General features: G+C 43.6%; 1 protein-coding gene across 1 annotated transcript in view; it reads left to right on the top strand.

Moving 5' to 3' along the window:
• The first annotated feature begins 3,554 nt into the window (after window positions 1-3,554).
• LOC147453072 (uncharacterized) overlaps window positions 3,555-16,107 on the top strand; it is a 113,803-nt gene continuing 101,250 nt past the window's right edge. Inside the window, exon 1 of the mRNA XM_086518573.1 lies at window positions 3,555-3,695. The gene's annotated coding sequence lies outside the window, so the exon portion shown is untranslated. The remainder of the gene's footprint in view (window positions 3,696-16,107) is intronic.

Raw genomic sequence — 16,107 nt, 5'->3', positions numbered from 1 at the left:
AAAGACGGCACATATCGTATGTGTGTCGACTATAGAGCACTAAATAGGATCACTATCAAGAATAGGTTTCCCATTCCACGGGTAGAAGACCTATTTGATAAGCTACAAGGATCGACCTACTTCAGTAGGATTGACCTAAAAAGTGCTATCATCAAATAAGGATAGTTGATCAAGACATTGTAAAGACCGCATTTTGCACCACACATTTGGTCTTTACGAATACATTGTCATGCCTTTTGGCTTGACCAATGAACCCAGCCACATTCAACCGCTTGATGGAGAAGCTGTTCAGGCCTCATCGAACCTTCACTGGAGTGTTCTTTGATGATATGATATTATCATCTACTCTAATTCATTAGACGAACACAAGCAACACCTCCAGGTAATATTTCAAGTTTTAAGAGAGAATAAACTTTATGTAAATCGAAAGAAAAGTGAATTTTTCTTGCAAGAGATTCAGTATTTAGGTCACATTATCTCTCAAGATGGCATCCAAATGGATCCATCAAAATTAGAGGTAATAAAAGGATGGCCTAAACCAAGGAATCTTCATGAACTACGAAGCTTTAAAGGTATGTGTGCATACTATAGACGCTTCATAGAAAAGTTCTCACAAATTGCGGGACCATTACATGACCTAACAAAGAAGAGCGTTAGGTATACATGGAGAACAATGCTTTCGAAAAGCTTAAAGAAAAGCTTATCTCTCAACATGTGCTTACATTACCGGATCTCTCAAAACCATTTGAGGTCCAATATGATGCTTGTGGTGATTGCCTTGGAGCTGTTTTGCTTCAAGAAGGGCACACCATAGGCTATGAAAGTCTAAGGCTCGACCCTGTTGAGCAAGCTCTAGGCATATATGAAAAGGAACTCCTTGCAGTTCTACATGCCTTAGACTCATGGAAGCACTATTTATTAGGGACTCCTTTCATTCTGCGAACGGATCACCAAAGTCTTAAGTACTTCATGACGCAGACCAAGCTCTCCAACAAACAAATGAGGTGGGTAAATTTCCTTTCGCAATTTCATTTTCATATTGCTCACATTGCTGGTAAGCATAATCAAGGAGCAGATGCACTCTCAAGACAGCCGAGAGTAAATGCGGTTTCCATAGCAACTCACAATGATCTATCTTCAATGATAGATGAGTATGCTATTGATCCGATTTTAGAGATGTGATTTCAGCCCTTGCATTAGGGAAGAAAGAAGAACCATTTACTTTACAAGATCGTTATCTTCTCTATGGCAATAGACTATGCGTTACTAACTCACTACGAGAGAAAGTAATGTATGAATCTCATGCTTCTCCTTATGCGAGGCATAGAGGGATTCAGTCTACCCTAAAGGGAATTGAAACATATTTCTATTGGCCTACCATGAAAGTGAACATACAAGAGTATGTTTCTAAATGTGTGGTATGCCAAAAGACAAAATTTGATAGAGGGAAGCAACCTGGATTGCTTCAAACCCTTGCGATTCCCTAATTCACCATGGGAGAGCATATCCATGGATTTTATCTTTGGATTGCCTAAGTCTATCCATGGGAATATAGGAATATGGACGATAGTAGACAAGTTCAGTAAACGAGCTCATTTTATGCCTGTCAAAAAGACTATCAAAGCCCATCAAATGGCAACCCTCTTCATTTCACAAATTTTCAAGTACCATGGCTTGCCAACATCCATAGTGTCGGATAGAGATCCTAGAATGGCCAGTATTTTTTGGAAGGGTCTCTTTGAGAATTTAGGGACAAGGCTAAACTTCTCTTCGGCCTATCATCCACAAACGGATGGCCAAAGTGAAATAGCTAACCTAACAATTCTCGATCTACTAAAAGCCTATGTAACGGAAGTAGGTCAAAGATCCCAATGGGAGAAGTACTTACCCTTAGTGGAGTATGCTTACAATAACACTATACATACTTCCACGGGAAGAGCACCTTTCGAGGTAATTGAGGGAAGATCAAAAAGTCCCTTGCTACTTAAGGTACATGGGAAGATCTTCGCTGCAGATGAGTATAGCCGAGACTTACAAGAATCTTTTCAAAAGATTAAGGATGCTATATCTCTCTCACAACAAAGGCAAAAGGCTGCTGCTGACAAGCACAGAAGAGCCCAAGCCTTTAAAGAAAATGATTGGGTCTTATTAAAATTTCCCAAGGCTCGATTAAGGCACAACGGGCAAGAATCCTACGGGACACCAAAGTACTATGCTAAACTAGCAAAAAGGTACTATGGTCCCTTCCAGATTCTTAGGCCAATCAATGAGATGGCCTATCAACTCAAGTTGCCCAATCATTGGCTCATACACAATGCTTTCCATGTGAGCCTATTAAAGCCTTACAAAGGAGAGCCACCTCAAGAACCAACTACTGAAGACCCACCGGAGATCGAGGACCAAGAAGAGGTGCTGCAGCCCGAGTCCATTCTCCGACATGAAGACAAGGTACTAAGAGGCGGTAAGACTATCCGACGATATCTTATTAAGTTTAAGAATTACCCTTTTGAAGATGCTAGATGGATGCAAGGCATACAATTAAAGGATAACCTAAACCTTGTCAATGCTTACAATGCTTCCCAAGAGTAAGCAAATGTACAAAATGTTAAAAATGAACAAAGTTTTTGTCTTATAACACTCTCTTTTTCTTTATTGTGCACAAAAATGAAGTAGTATGCATGCTTAGATCAAGTTTGCGGAGACGACGTCTCCCAAACACCAAGTAGAGCTTGTCACTCTACTATGGAAGATTGATAGGACTAATGTGCAGACATGCTTGTGGCAGCTTCAGGCTCTCAAGCGCCAAATGGACTAGTCATCCATTGTGGAATGATGCCGTAGGGTAAAATAGGGCTCCTCTACCCGCTAAGAAAAGGACTAATGAATATGCTTTATCTTCTCTACCCCATAGTCGAGAACGACTGTGATTTCAAGAGAGAGGTAATGTCATAATAATCAATATCTAATTCTCCTAAATGACTTTCTCATGTTAAACTGATCATTTAATATGAGGAAGTGCCAGGGGAGAAAAAGCTAGAATATTGGTTAAGCTAGCAACCGGCCACAATAGCAACCGGCCACAGTAGGGATCCAAAGGAGAAAATGCAAAGGTTCCAAAATCAAAGGTTGTGTCCAAAGGTCAAGCATGGGGGGGTAATTGGATGCTTTGTGTGTGTCCCAAAAGTCTTTATCAATCCCTACATAGGAGGGGGTGAGCCTTGGGAGTAGGGGATGAGAGAGAAACTCTCACACACACACACACACACACACACACAAGCTCCCTTTACACAAAGGGAATGAGGGGACACATGTCAACTCCCTAGCCCAGATGCCCACAAGGTGTACCCAATTCCTATTGGATGGCTTTGGAAGTGGACCAATGAGAAGTAGGCTAGAGTAAATCTAGTTTAATTAATTTAAAAACACTTAATAAAAGAACCAATGAGAACTAAGCTCTACTAGAAGACTATTGGACAGTCTCCCAAGGGGTCCAATGAGCATCCAAGGGGTCCCCCCCCCCCAAAAAAAAGAAAGGAAAGAGATTTGGGCCCTAGATCCGTGTGTGAGAGGCAATGCTATGGCCTTTTTGACCATCGGAACCAAATAAGGACCTCCGGCCCCTTGTCGCCCCGTCTCAATAAAGCGCAGGCCCTCGGCTAGAGTTGCTGTATCTGCGGCCATCTCCGATCCTAGGGGTGAGCTTGCTCTTTCTCTCTATAAGCATTTTTCTTGTCATCCCTGGAAAGGCCCACTATTGCTTGCGTGAAGCCATTCAAAGAGATCGCTGTTTTCAGGCTAGTACGACACTTGATTTGGCTTGGGTTGACCTCGAATATATTACCATTGCGCTTTCATGGGTGTATGATTCTGAAACTTCCAATGATACTTTCCAGACATCTCAAGCCTTATATGGCTGGATAGTTTGAACCTTCATTGGCCGCTAGGAGCACATACGACTTCCATACATCTCAAGGCTTTATATGGCTGGATAGTTTGAACCTTCATTGGCTACTGGGAGCACATAAGACCTATGATCAAAATTCTACCTATTTCTATAATTGCTTATAGCCTTTCGATCATTTGGACTCACCAATCGTGCATATATAGGTAGCAAGCTTTGGCTCAAGAGAGGTGAACATCCCTGTCTATATGCGTTCGGGTTTATGCGGGTGGATGGGAGGTTCAATGAAATCAATCAAAACTTGGTGATCAATTACATTGTTGTTGCTATGCAAGCGTTTATGAAAACGACTCACATGAAGAACCGGAATGAATGTGAGAGTGCGCATGTAAAAAAAGGTTGTAGGCCATATGAGAGAGAATGAGAGGGAGAGAGAGAGAGAGAGGAGGAGAAGAAGAAGAAGAAGAAGAAGAGAAAATTTCTACGTTGTATGAACAATTTCAAGATCTATTAGAGGAGTCTTGAACTCAAGACCTCTTATTCAAGAGGGAACTAAAGTAACCAATTTACCACACTTGAGAGAGAGAGAGAGAGAGAGAGAGAGAGAGAGAGAGAGAGGGAGGAGGAGAAAGATTGAATTAACGTCCTGTAGATACATCTCGGTTAATCTTCAAGGCCTTCATGCCCAAATGCATTTTAAACAAATGAAAGTATAATGCTTCTGAAAAAACCCTCTTAAGTCTCCTAAGATTTATAGCTACAATGGGGTTTCAATACATAACTTGGAAAATAGCTAATTTAGATAGAGTAAGTGCTCACTCCTAGGGGAGCGGGACACGCAACTGTGCAATGATTGCTTTGCCTCCTTTGTAGATTGTCCACTTACCGTTCTTTCTTGCCTCGTACTTAGCTAATTCTGTTGGTCTATTCTTGAGCTGTAGTGGTGTGAGCTCATCTGCTATCCTGCCTTTGAAGTTTGTTCCCTTGAGCGATTTTGTCTGTCACAACCCAGTGACATGGCAGCCCTTGTACACACACACTACCCCTTTTGGCATGGACAGTCCCACGGAATATCCGATTGAAATGATGACGTGGCACTGTCGTACGGATTGGCCGGAAAAGGTAGCGCAAATCGCGGGATGCTGACGTGGCAACAACGTACGGAAAGCAGATACGTGGGCTGCTTTTGTCTACGCAATGCTTGAGAGAGAGAGAGAGCTTTACTTTTTTTAAGGCTTTGCTTTGTTTACTAAAGAGAGCTTGTGAGAGAGAGAACATGCTTTATTTTTGAAAGCTTTTGGGACAGCCTTTGGACATTGACATCATATCTTGGTTAGATTCTCTTTTGGACAATTTATATATAACCATCGGCGACTCTCTTTTCAAGCAAAGAATTGGTATCTCTATGGGCACCAATTGTGTTGTTTTTCTTGCTAATTTCTATCTTTTTACATATGAGTTTGATTTTATGGAGCATCTTGTCCTTGCTAACACTTGCCCAATATTTTTGCACAAGTTATGCAATGTAAGACGCTTTGTAGATGATCTTTTTGTCCCTGACGTTCCTTCCTTTCAAGATTTTATGTACTTGAATTCGAGTTCTGAAGGCGGAGGAATTTATCCCAAGGAGTTTTGTGAACTTAACTGTACCACAAATAGTGATTGTTGTGCCTTTTTAGACCTTAAGATTTTTCAAACTCCCTTGGGATTAGAAGTAGATATCTATGATAAGCGCCTTGAATTAGAATATGCCAATCTAAATATCATCCGTATGCCTCACATTTCTTTGAATATTTCTCTTTTAGCTAAGTACGGTGTCATTTGCTCTCAACTACTTAGATTTTATTGTCTTTGTTCTAGTAAATTTGCTTTTGTTGTTCAATCTTGCGATCTTATTTCTTTACTAGTTGAAAAAGATTACTCATTCAAAAGAATCATGAAAAATGTTCGTTCATTTTTGCATCGTAGTAATCTGGGGTGGAATTCCGCCACTCGCGTGTCGCGTGTCGTCTCTCTCTCTCTCTCTCTCTTTCAGTTAGTTGTTATTGAAGTGCTAAAAGTCTGTTCAGTTTGTTCTTTCCTATTGGCACATGGTGCCCGTCTTGTGACAGAGAAGCTAACTCCTTGATCAAAAGAGCTGAAAGGAGAAGCTAACTCCTTAATAAAAAGAGCACACTGATGGTCCCTCGAAATGTCCCTCGGAAACTTTTTACCTAACTTGAGTTGTTTTGCAGATATGTTGTAATCGCAGACGATTACTCTGTTTCAAGAAGGAGAGATGTCACATCTCCCCTTCTCTTTCAAGAAGAGGAGATGTCACAAACTGCTAACGTGTCAAAACCCTAAAGAATGGAGCCAACTTGCAGATGCTGGCCGAGGGGCCTAAACCCTAAGAGAACAAGTAATAGAAGAAGAAGTCCTACCAACTTATGGGGACCCCGTCCGATGGGGCCCCAGTGACATAAAGGAAGTAAAATAAAGCAGGACCCACCTACAGACGCAAAATTGATGACGTTGCAGTTGTACGGCAAATTTCCAAAAATTGCACTGACATGATGACGTGGCAGGTTGTACGGATTTCCGCGTTTTGTGTTGGCTGATGACGTGGCAGGTTGTACGGATTTTTGTGATTTACGCTGATAGCTTTTTGACTTTGCTTTTGGACCAGATGCTTTTGAGTTTGAAGGCTTTTCACTGTAATTGCTTTTTAGGCCAAGGGCCTTTAAATATGAGGTAGGGCTCATTCTCTGGCATGCTTCCTGGAGAAGGTGCAGAGTTTGGAGTACCGGCTTGTATTGTGTTGATGCAATATAAAGAAATACCGAGAGGGGCGTCAGGGGTTGGGGCCAATACTCTCTGGGGTGGAATTCCGCCACTCCGTGTCACGTGTTGTCTCTCTCTCTCTCTCTCTTTCAGTTCAGTTGTTATTGAAGTGCAAAAAGTCTGTTCAGTCTGTTATTTTCTATTGGCACGTGGTGCCCGTCTTGTGACACACCGCCCACCCCTTGCTAGCTCACAACTTTTTAAAACGAGCAGTCACAAGGTGGGGGTGACTGTGGGCACCGTACCCAAAGAGGAGGAGGTGTTGTGGTCGATGCCGTCAAAAGACTGCCAAGGTAGAGCGTTTAAGAACGTTGGCATGGAGGAGGCTATGGAGCGCATGTAGGAGGATCTAGTACCTACGTTTTAAAATGCACGGCAAGTAGGGGCTCGAACTATTCACCGTCAAGGGATGCCACCAAGTAGCGTTGTAAAACGCTACAACGCTGACCCTGCGATAGCGGCAACAAGAAAGGGTGGAGTGAGCGGCGTCGGCACAAGGGTATTCCCTAGCGTTTTAAAACGCTGCTAGAGGAGGAGGGGAATGAAGAATGCCGCCAGGTGAGGACAATGGTTCTTCTCTTTACATGTCTTCTCCACAAATAACGCCTTGCTCGCCCAAGGTCATGGAGCACTAAGTTCTAATACCATGTCAAAGTCAACGATGCAGAAGCGTAGAGACCAAGAGAGAGAGAGAGAGAGAGAGAGAGAGAGAGAGAGAGAGAGAGAGAGAGAGAGTCTCCTAAACCAACCAACCTTGGCAATGAATAACTGATCTGTGATACAATGGGGGCCGAGGGTTGCTTATATAGCAACCTCAATAAATTGCCCTACCCAGACTTTAATAAATAAGTAAAATAAATACCTAAAAGCCAAACTAAATAATGGGATCACATTGGGCAATTCACTTGAGATGCCCAAACTCTAACAATCACATGGCACTACGCCCCTTCCCAATGATTTTTTTTGCATTCTCCGTACATGCCACCTTTTGTATACATAGCCCTCGCATTGTGATCCTCGTCTTGTACATCATGTGGGTGATAGGCCTGTGAGCATTCCTAGAGGTCTCTTTGTACACAATATACAACCACTTTTTGTGTGCGCGCACGAGAGAGAGAGAGAGAGAGAGAGAGAGAGAGAGAGAGGCCCTTTGAGTAGGATGATGGGGAGCCAGGTTCTTTCGTTGGAGTAAACTGTTCACATCGGGTGGCAGATCCTTCTGCGGCAGTAGCACCCACCTACTTTTGGTTACAGTTTTTGGTCATTGTCATCAGCTTTTCTATACGAATCAAAGAAATTACATATGTTGTCTATCCGATTGGAATATTACATAACTGGTCGTCTCCCTCTTTTATTCAATTGTTTTGAAGTGCTAAAGTGTTTCTGAGTGTGTAGATTACAATTATCTTTGTATTTCCGTCCGATCACTCGCCGGAAGTGGTTAAAGTGGTATTAGAGCACAATTTGCTTCATTGCCCTCTGCAAATAGAAGCATGATCCAACCGATATGGACGGAGAACAGGTCGATTACACTGCTCAAGAAGGGAACCCTCCCAATCCCTCTATGCAAAGACAACCAGATGAAACGCATACACAGTATGTGGTTTGACAACGGGTGTACCTTGGTGGACTAACAAAAGAAGAACTGACAGATGATTGAATTGATTTATAAGCCGTGCACAATTACTTGGGCTCTCTAAATACACCAGTAGCCTCAGCAGGTCTCCCATATGCATTCTTTTCCACAAAATCCGCTTGTGGCCCCTTCCCGACAGAATTTTGGAGCTGTCCCATAGTTTTTAGGAGGCATTTTTAAGTAGATGCCTTCAAGAGAACGTTCCCATGCCACAGATACTTCACAGACCCTTGCCTTATACTCCTCTTCCCTCCTCCCCCCCCCCCCCCCCCACTCTTCCACTTACATATACGACGGATGGGCAACATCACCACTATTACTACAAATTCCGCACCTCCAAAAACGGACGCTGGTCGAAAACCCTCTAAAGATGGGGGCGCTACAATAAAGTTTTTCGCATTTTGAGGCATCCAAGATTCTCATAATGCTCTCGAATTTCTACAGCAATTCGACGTTCTGTTTAGTAATGGGAATTTTACCGAAGAATCAAAGCTGCTTAGGGTCACATCTTTTCTCAAGGATAGTGCATTGACATGGTGGGCTTCCCTGCCCCAAAAGTTGGATCGACTTTAAGTTTTCGTTCCACCCAAGTTTTTTGGATGACGCTGTAACAAACTACTGACGTGTCAAACCCTAAAGAATGGAACCAACTTACAGATGTGGCCGAGGGGCCTAAACCCTAATTTCTACCAGAAACCCTAACTGCCTAAACCCTAATTTTTGCCAGAAATCCTAATTGTTGAAACCCTAATTCTGGAAACCCTAACCCTAAAATTGCTGAAACCGTAACCCTAACCCTAACCTTAAGGGCAACAGACAGATTTTCGCATTTTGCGTTGGTTGATGACGTGGCAGGTTGTACGGATTTTCGTGATTTACGTTGGCAGCTTTTTGGCTTTGCTTTTGGACCAGATGCTTTTAAGTTTGAAGGCTTTTCAGTGTAATTGCTTTTTAGGCCAAGGGCCTTTAAATATGAGGTTAGGACTCATTCTCTGGCATGCTTCCTCGAGAAGGTGCAGAGTCTGGAGTACTGGCTTGTACTGTATTGAAGCAATATAAAGAAATACCGAAAGGGGCGCCAAGATTTGGGGCCAATACTCTCTGGGATGGAATTCCGCCACTCCGTGTCGCGTATTGTCTCTCTCTCTTTCAGTTCAATGGTTATTGAAGTGCTAAAAGTCTGTTCAGTCTGTTCTTTTCTATTGGCACGTGGTGCCCGTCTTGTGACAGTGGTATCAAAGCATAAGGCGTGTGCTTTTCTGAAAGAATACCGGTCCTACAAAAGAGCAGACAGAGCTAATGGAATTTTATTTGAGGTATCGTCGTGTCACGTGACACATCCCAACCCTATGTGTCCGTGGACAAGCTACAACGTGATCAGGGTTCAGTCAGTCCAGTGAGTTTAGATTAGCAGTGATCTGGCACTTTTGTGAGTCTATTCGTAGACCGTGCATGACCAGTCACTTAGCATAGATGCATATCCTCCGGTTGCACACAGCATGATCATCGAAATTCCCATCAGAATCCATTAGCATCAATTAGGGGAATTTTCCAGTGCATTTATTCTATTTTCCTATTTTCCTATTTTTGGTTATTTTCACTTATTATTTTCATGTGACTTTCCAACAAAAGTAGGGCAATTTTGCTAAGTTAATGTATAAGCAAACCCAAGTTAGCACTTTCTGGCAGAAGAGGCAGCAGGAGCTTCCCGCTCAACAGGCAACTTCTCAGCAATACCCCCCCTCAGCAGTAGACCCTCGCCATCCACTCCTTCCCTTGGCATTTCCTCCCAGCAAGCCATCGCCTACAAGTCCTCTTGCCTGGCCTTTTCCAACCTCAGCAGATACATCCCAGCCAACGTTTTTCAGCCTTGACAAAAACGCCAGCATCACTTACAGATTCAACGTTTTTTCAGCCTTGTCAAAAACGCAAGCTCAACAATAGCAAAAATGCAGAATTCAGCAGTTGGATTCTCGCAGTTTTCAGCCTATGACACAGTAGCAAATCAGCCCCGAGACGGTTGTAGATGTTTCCCCCATTTTCAGCCATAAAAACGCAGCCAAAACAGTCATTTTCAGCCACCGAAACAGTCCCAGAATTCAGCGATTAGAAGATCTCAGATTTCAGCCATCAAGTCGTCGTCGTCATCTCCGTCGTCGTCATCGGCATAGTCCCATTGCATCAGTCCATTGCATACGCATTGTACCCCTTTGTGCAATCAAAAATAGACCACTCTCGCCGACGAGAGTGGGGCCTTCGGAGGAGGGTTTTACAACCTCGGGTGTCGTATCTCTTCTCTCTCCTTCTCTCAGTCTCATTCACTTGCACGCACAATATCCACTCACTTTGTTCGTGATCATAGCACTCTCCACAAGACGGAAAGCTCTCTTTCCCTAAGAACTAAAAGGAACCTTGAGCAATAAAGATCACTAATCTTGAGAAAATACAACATTCATTCCGTTGCACCTAACATTGGTATCAGAGCTTTGGAAGTGTTCTGCATTACTCAAGGAAAGAACCACAAGAACCACAAGAAATTTTTTTGCTTGTTGCGATCGCACGAACCCAAGTTTACTTGGGTGTGGCGATTCCTAATCGTGTTTTGTTGAAGAGTGACAGGAATCCCAAGAAAGAAGGGCTTGTCCAGCCTCCCCTTGTGTCTCTTTTCACTCATTGAGAGCGGACCGTGCACTTAGCGGCCGGCCAATCGACGTGAGGTGGGAAAAAGCAACCTTGGTGTGAGCGCAAGGCCGCCAAGGGGTGCGCCCGCAGAAAGGAGTAGAACTCGGGTGAAGAGAAGATCCTTCTCCAACGCGATTTGCAAGCGAAAGAAAACCTGAAGACCCTCAAGAAGTCAAGAACCTCAAGAACCCAAGACCCTCAAGACTCAAGAACCTCAAGAACCTCAAGAACCCAAGTTCCTTGTGAACTTAAGAAACCAAGACCCTCAAGAACCCAAGTTCCTCGTGAACTTAAGAACCCACGATTGCAGAATGGTCGTCACCCGAAGCGGAATGGATACTTTGCATACAGGTGATGAGCATGAGAGAGGCGAAGAAGAATTTTCCCCATCAGGAGGTTTTTCCGACCCTTCCCCATCTACGACAAAGATTGCACTAACTCCTATGGAGGAGTTAAAGCAGATGTTTAAGGAAAGAATGGCAGAAATGAAACGCAGACACGCAGAAGAAAAAGCAGAAAGAGAAGTAGAAAGAAAGGCAAGAGAAGTAGAAAGAGAAGCAACAAGAAAGGCAAGACAAGAACAGCGCGACCGACACATGCAAGAGTTCTTGCGACTCTCGTCTCCAGTGCCGGCACCGATGCAAGAGATTCGGGAAAAGGAGACTCTCTCAGTCTCTTCTTCTCCAAAGCATGACCCACAGGATTTGCATGATTGTGTGAAGCATGATGATGATTTGATTGACAATGACTTGCATGATGATTTGAAGCATAATGATAAGCATGATGATTTGCATAATGATTTGGATGACAATGACAAGCATGATGATTTGCATGATCAAGATGTGATTTCTCACAAGCATGATGATTTGTATGATCAAGATGTGATTTCTCACAAGCATGATGAATTGCATGACGATGAGGTGATTGTTCACAAGGATGATGTGTTAGTGGATGCTTTTTCTAGCGAAGCTAACCTCGTTGCAGATTAGATCAATCACGAAGGATCGATCTTGGCTCTCGAGCCTAGATCCCAAGAACCCCTTCAGGAAGAAACGATCTTGGCTCTAGAGCCTTGGTCCAACGAACCATCACAGGAAGTATTATGTGTTCGCATGATTGATACGCACGCATTGTTCGAGTGTTTCATTCGTGAAGGTTTCCTATATTTTAGTCAGCATCGGTATGTGATCCCTTTTATTAGACATGACATTGTATGTTGAGCACGTTTCTCTCATGGATGAGCACGGATGTATGCGGATTGTTCATGAAAAGTTGAAAAAAGTTTTTATGTTAGGAAGGTGCATTCCATATCTCTTCCCTGGCATGACACAGTTTCCGAAAGAGCACATGATAGTTTGAGCACCAAGCATGGGCATTTCCATTGTGATTTGCCACAATTGATTGATTTCGATCAAACAGAAAAGATTCGATCGCATTGTTTGCATGTGTTTGATGAACGGGTTGTCACTCCGTCTCTATGTTCATCTACATTGCATGCACAGTCTTTAGAGAAGACAAGATTTTTTTCCTTCACTTTACATGGAATGGGTATGTTCATGGTTTTGTGTTGGAGATGGTTTCAGGAATTTTCAGCCATGGAGATTCTTGAAGACGAAAGAAGCAGGACTCTAGACGAAGTTGCAGTATCGAAGGAGCCACAGAAGACTTTGAGTCGCTTTCGGTGCGGCCCAAAGAAGCAAGCATTGCAGACCTTTATGAAGTTCAAGTATCGCTCGACCCACACAGCAGAGTGGGCCGGCGAAGAGTCCCTTCCAAGATTCCGGATGCTGTTGGCGATCTCCCTCGACGCCATACAGTTCGGTACCAGTACCTCACTTTGAAAAGGAGGGGATGTCACGTGACACATCCCAACCCTATGTGTCTGTGGACAAGCTACAGCATGATCAGGGTTCAGTCAGTCCAGTCAGTTTACATTAGCAGTGATCTGGCACTTTTGTGAGTCTATTCGTAGACCGTGCATGACCAGTCACTTAGCATAGATGCATATCCTCCGGTTGCACACAGCATGATCATCGGAATTCCCATCAGAATCTATTAGCATCAGTTAGGGGAATTTTCTAGTGCATTTAGCCTATTTTCCTATTTTTGGTTATTTTCACTTATTATTTTTAAGTGACTTTCCAACAAAAGTAGGTAGGGCAATTTTGCTAAGTTAATGTATAAGCAAACCCAAGTTATCACTTTCTGGCAGAAGAGGCAGTAGGAGCTTCCCGCTCAACAGGCAACTTCTCAGCAGTACCTCCCCTCAGCAGTAGACCCTCGCCATCCACTCCTTCCCTTGGCGTTTCCTCTTAGCAAGCCATCGCCTACAAGTCCTCTTGCTTGGCGTTTTCCAACCTCAGCAGATACATCCCAGCCAGCGTTTTTCAGCCTTGACAAAAACGCCAGCATCACTTGCAGATTCAACGTTTTTTCAGCCTTGTAAAAAACACCAGCTGAGCAGTAGCAAAAACGCAGAATTCAGCAGTTGGATTCTCGCAGTTTTCAGCCTATGACACAGTAGCAGATCAGCCCCGAGACGGTTACAGATGTTTCCCCCATTTTCAGCCATAAAAACACAACCAAAACAGTCATTTTCAGCCACCGAAACAGTCCCAGAATTCAGCGATTAGAAGATCTCAGCCATAAAGTCGTCGTCGTCGTCACCGGCATAGTCCCATTGCATCAGCCCATTGCATACGCATTGTACCCCTTTGTGCAATCAGAAAATAGACCACTCTCACCGACGAGAGTGGGGCCTTCGGAGGAGGGTTTTACAACCTTGGGTGTCGTATCTCTTCTCTCTCCTTCTCTCAGTCTCATTCACTTGCACGCACAATATCCACTCACTTTGTTCATGATCATAGCACTCTCCACAAGACGGAAAGCTCTCTCTTTCCCTAAGAACTAAAAGGAACCTTGAGCAATAAAGATCACTAATCTTGAGAAAATACAACATTTATTCTGCTGCACCTAACACGTCGCGCTCGAACCCGGGCTTATTAGCCACTCCCACCCTTACTTCATCGCGCATCGGGCGCGCTCCCGTCTTCACCGCTTACGTCTTAACGGCATAAGCCAATTAAGATCACTTGCAAGAGAAGGATCCAGATTTGTTTCAAGTCACTGTTTTTCTCAGAAGAAGTGCCATGCAGATGTTGATGTCTACAGCTACCAAGCAGCATACTCCAAGGACTTGGCAAGCTTTCAAGAAAATTTTTGCCCGAAGTTATATGGTTTCTGACATCTTCCTTCAGAGTGCAACTTCTGGCAGAGTGGGGTATCCTGAAATGCTTGCCATGGAAACCCTAGCAGATTATATCTTGAAATTTCTCGACATCTCTTAGTAGATGTTTCTTCTCGAGTTGATAACCTTGGAAGTTCGGTGTGATTGCTATCTCTTGGGACTACCATTGCTGCCAAAGAAACACTGTCTGTCCAAGAGGTGATGGACCATGCTGTGCTCGGCTACGACCTCATGGAAGGAACCTAACCCTAATTTTTGGTGCAGGTTTCAAGATGGAAAATCAGTCGACTTTTCGAGCTCGATTGATGTCGAGATTGCCTTTTAAGTCTGAGTTCTGTTTGATCTTGTTTGGTGATCCTGTTTGGTATTTGTTGAAATGGATGGTATCTGTTTTGAACCTGTTTTGGTGCCGATTTGAATTGTTTGACTCTGGTTTGATACTGGTTTCAATGATTGGTGATTTTACTCCCGGGTGGAGAAGTGAGAAATTATGTTTGAGAATGCTTGTTCATACTCTTGGCCCGGACCCTTGTGGTTATTTGCGGGGGGAGTATTGAATGATTGAAAAGTGATGTTTTTTTTTTACTCATGGCCCGGACCCTTGTGGTTATTTACGGGGGGCGTATTGTTGTTGTGACTCCCGGCCCGGACCTTGATGTTCATGCGGGAGGAGTATTAAGAAGTCTGAGCAGTGGTTACTCTGAGCACCTCCAAACGTTGCAGGCTGCGGTCTGGGGGGCGTTTGGTTGTAAAAGGCCTCTATATCTCCTGGCCCGGATCTTTTTAGGTTATGCGGGAGGAGTGATGAGGGAGTCGTTGAATATCTCCCGGCCCGGACCTTGTTAGGTTATGCGTGAGGAGAGTTCATCGACGGCTTTATGTTTCTATGTCTTGTAACATGCATATGTAAGCATTTGTGTTGCATCGGCGGGAGGAGTGTTCATCGGCGGCTTTATGTTTCTATGTCTTGTGATGTGCCAACTACTGAATATTCCTAATTGGAGAAGATTGCCTGGGTATGTAATTTTAGTGCATCAAGACACCCGTGGAAGATTAGTACGGTCTGGATGTGATGGCTAATTTTACTACGTCGGAATATCAAGAGTTCCGATCTGGACAAAAGGAGAAGCTAACTCCTTGATCAAAAGAGCAGAAAGGAGAAGCCAACTCCTTGATCAAAACAGCCGAAAGGAGAAGCTAACTCCTTGATCAAAACAGCCGAAAGGAGAAGCTAACTCCTTAATAAAAAGAGCAAATTGATTGTCCCTTGGAATGTCCCTCGGAAATTTTTAAGCTAACTTGAATTGTTTTGCAGATATGCTGTAATCGCGGACGATTACTCTCTTTCAAGAAGGGGAGATGTAACAAACTGCTCACGTGTCAACGCTTAAAGAATGGAGCCAACTTATAGATGTGGCCGAGGGCCTAAACCCTAATTTTTGCCAGAAACCCTAACTGCCTAAACCCTAATTTCTGCCAAAAACCCTAATTGCTGAAACCCTACTTCTGGAAACCCTAACCCTAAAACTTGCAAACCCTAATTTTGGAAACCCTAATCCTAAAACTTGCAAACCCTAATTCTAGAAACCCTAACCCTAAAACTGCAAAAACCCTAACCCTAACCCTAACCCTAAGGGCAGAAGGCAGATTTCCGTGTTTGCGCTAGCTGATGACATGGCAGGTTGTACGGATTTTCGTGATTTACGCTGGCAGCTTTTAGGCTTTGCTTTTGGACCGGATGCTTTTAAGTTTGAAGGCTTTTCACTGTAATTGCTTTTTAGGCCAAGGGCCTTCAAATATGAGGTTAGGGCTCATTCT

This window comes from Adiantum capillus-veneris, chromosome 8, assembly GCF_014529385.1.
Source record: "Adiantum capillus-veneris isolate H3 chromosome 8, ASM1452938v2, whole genome shotgun sequence".
NCBI classification, from domain to species: Eukaryota; Viridiplantae; Streptophyta; class Polypodiopsida; order Polypodiales; family Pteridaceae; genus Adiantum; species Adiantum capillus-veneris.
The sequence above is the reverse complement of the archived record's forward strand: the minus strand, read 5'-3'. Positions and strand labels throughout refer to the sequence as shown.